The 2,500-nt window shown below is 62.0% G+C and overlaps 1 non-coding gene across 1 annotated transcript; it reads right to left on the reverse strand.

Annotated features, from left to right (window-relative positions):
- Nucleotides 1–209: 209 nt before the first annotated feature.
- Nucleotides 210–363, reverse strand: LOC140474301 (5.8S ribosomal RNA). Its single transcript, XR_011959003.1, has one exon. It is a non-coding gene; the product is annotated as a 5.8S ribosomal RNA (ribosomal RNA).
- Nucleotides 364–2,500: the final 2,137 nt, after the last annotated feature.

Genomic DNA, 2,500 nt, shown 5'->3' on the forward strand with positions numbered 1-2,500 from the left:
CACGACACAGACGGACGCCAGGCCGCGCTCCCCGGCGGGGGGATGGCGTCGAGCCTGACGAACGGAATGTGCAGGGTGGGGGGGAAAGGCCAAGCGCTCCGACGCCGGAGGGCTCCGGAGTCTGAACTTAGGGGGACAAAGAGGACGGGTCCTCTGCGACACCCCAGCCGCGCTCTCGCCAGCCAAGGCGAGTGCGATTGATTGCCAAACGACCCTCAGACAGGCGTGGCCCCGGGAAGAACCCGGGGCCGCAAAGTGCGTTCAAAGTGTCGATGATCAATGTGTCCTGCAATTCACATTAATTCTCGCAGCTAGCTGCGTTCGTCATCGACGCACGAGCCGAGTGATCCACCGTCAAGAGTTGTCTGAGTTTGTTTTAGGTCTCTCCCTCGCCAGAGGAAAGCGACCCGGACCGCACATACGCTCCCCACCTTGAGCTACAGCCACCTGCACGCCGGCGTGCGGGCGGAGCAGGGTGGCGTGAAGCGATGGGGAGCACCATCCTGGTGCGGCCCGCAGAAACATACGTCTATTGGGGGGAGGAGGACAGGGCGCCCAAGAGGCGATGCGTGCCCCAACGCACCGCAGCGACGGAGGCAGGATCACCGCCACCATGTCGCCCGCCTAGTATCACGAGGCGTGCAGCAGCTTTGCCCTAGGAAAAGCAGAGGCGGGAACGGGCACCGGCCATCGGTTCGGCAGCGTCACTGACGCGTGCACGTGGCGGCGTGTCGGCGAGCGGACTTCCTGCGAGGAGGCGGGGGCGGCACTCGCCCGAGCAGACGCCCGCCCGGCCCAGCCACCGCCGAGGTGGACTGGGAGTCGCGGCAACGGCTCGTCATACTCGTTCCCACACTCACAGCGCAGCTTGCCCGCAAGCCACCGACCACCGATCGACGCCAGGCGCCCCGACCGAGAGCGGGATCGCTCGTTCGCCCTGCTGGCAGTTCGCTGGGGATCACTACTGCACGGAGCTCGGAGACCGACGGGCGGCAACTCGAGAGTCTTTAAACCACCACCCCCATCCCGCAAGTGCAAAGAGGCTGTATACGCACAGACGGGTGAGGGGAATAGGTACCCCGTCGGGTTTGAAGGGAGCGTGACTAGATAGCAACGATGTAAACCCAGCCGATTTGGGAGCGAAAGACCGGCGCCTGCATCACCGGCTTCGTTTCCCGTGGCTGGAGAGTACACCGAAACCCTCCGTCTGTCGCGAGCTCCCGACGACGCGGTGCCGCCAAGCAGCAGGGCCGGACCTGGTGTGGCTCCCCTCGTCGATCACAGACCGGTCGGCACTACTGACGAGACGGTGGAACGGGCTTCGCCCCTTGTGACGAAGGGTGATGCGAACCCGCCCGCCCGCGTGCGTTCGGGGTGGACTCGGCAAACGGAGATTTGAAATCGGAAAGTGTCCTCCTGCCCCGCGCGGTAGGCGCCCAACAGTTGGGGGGGTTTGGCGGTGACCACGGCTGCAGGGCCTGCTACCCCGACGAGCTCTCCTGCTGGCCCCGAAACCACCCCCGCGAGACAAGTTGAAACGGAAACGGGCGTACCCCCAAGCCGACGATCCTTTCTTATTTGTTACTTTTTTTTTTCACTTGCTCGAGTTGTGGGGATTTGGCGGTGACCACGGCTGCAGGGCCTGCTACCCCGACGAGCTCTCCTGCTGGCCCCGAAACCACCCTCGCGAGACAAGTTGAAACGGAAACGGGCGTACCCCCAAGCCGACGATCCTTTCTTATTTGTTACTTTTTTTTTTCACTTGCTCGAGTTGTGGGGGTTTGGCGGTGACCACGGCTGCAGGGCCTGCTACCCCGACGAGCTCTCCTGCTGGCCCCGAAACCACCCTCGCGAGACAAGTTGAAACGGAAACGGGCGTACCCCCAAGCCGACGATCCTTTCTTATTTGTTACTTTTTTTTTTCACTTGCTCGAGTTGTGGGGGTTTGGCGGTGACCACGGCTGCAGGGCCTGCTACCCCGACGAGCTCTCCTGCTGGCCCCGAAACCACCCTCGCGAGACAAGTTGAAACGGAAACGGGCGTACCCCCAAGCCGACAGAGATGCTTTCGCTCCTGTTACTTTTTTTTTTCACTTGCTCGAGTTGGGGGGGTTTGGCGGTGACCACGGCTGCAGGGCCTGCTACCCCGACGAGCTCTCCTGCTGGCCCCGAAACCACCCTCGCGAGACAAGTTGAAACGGGCGTACCCCCAAGCCGACAGAGATCCTTTCGTACTTGAACCAACACAAAGTTTGTCACGTTTTATTTTTTACGAGTGATCGACCGTCAAGATTTGTCTCTGAGTTTGCTTAAGGTCTCTCCCTCGCCAGAGGAAAGCCACCCGGACCGCACATACACTCCCCACCTTTAGCAGCAGCCACCTGCACGCCGGCGTGCGGGCGGAGCAGGGTGGCGTGAAGCTGTGGGGAGCACCAGCCTGGTGCGGCCCGCAGAGACATACATCTATTGGTTGAAAAAAAACAGGGCGCCCAAGAGGCGAT

The sequence above is a fragment of the Chiloscyllium punctatum genome, unplaced genomic scaffold, assembly GCF_047496795.1.
Source record: "Chiloscyllium punctatum isolate Juve2018m unplaced genomic scaffold, sChiPun1.3 scaffold_924, whole genome shotgun sequence".
Classification (NCBI taxonomy): Eukaryota; Metazoa; Chordata; class Chondrichthyes; order Orectolobiformes; family Hemiscylliidae; genus Chiloscyllium; species Chiloscyllium punctatum.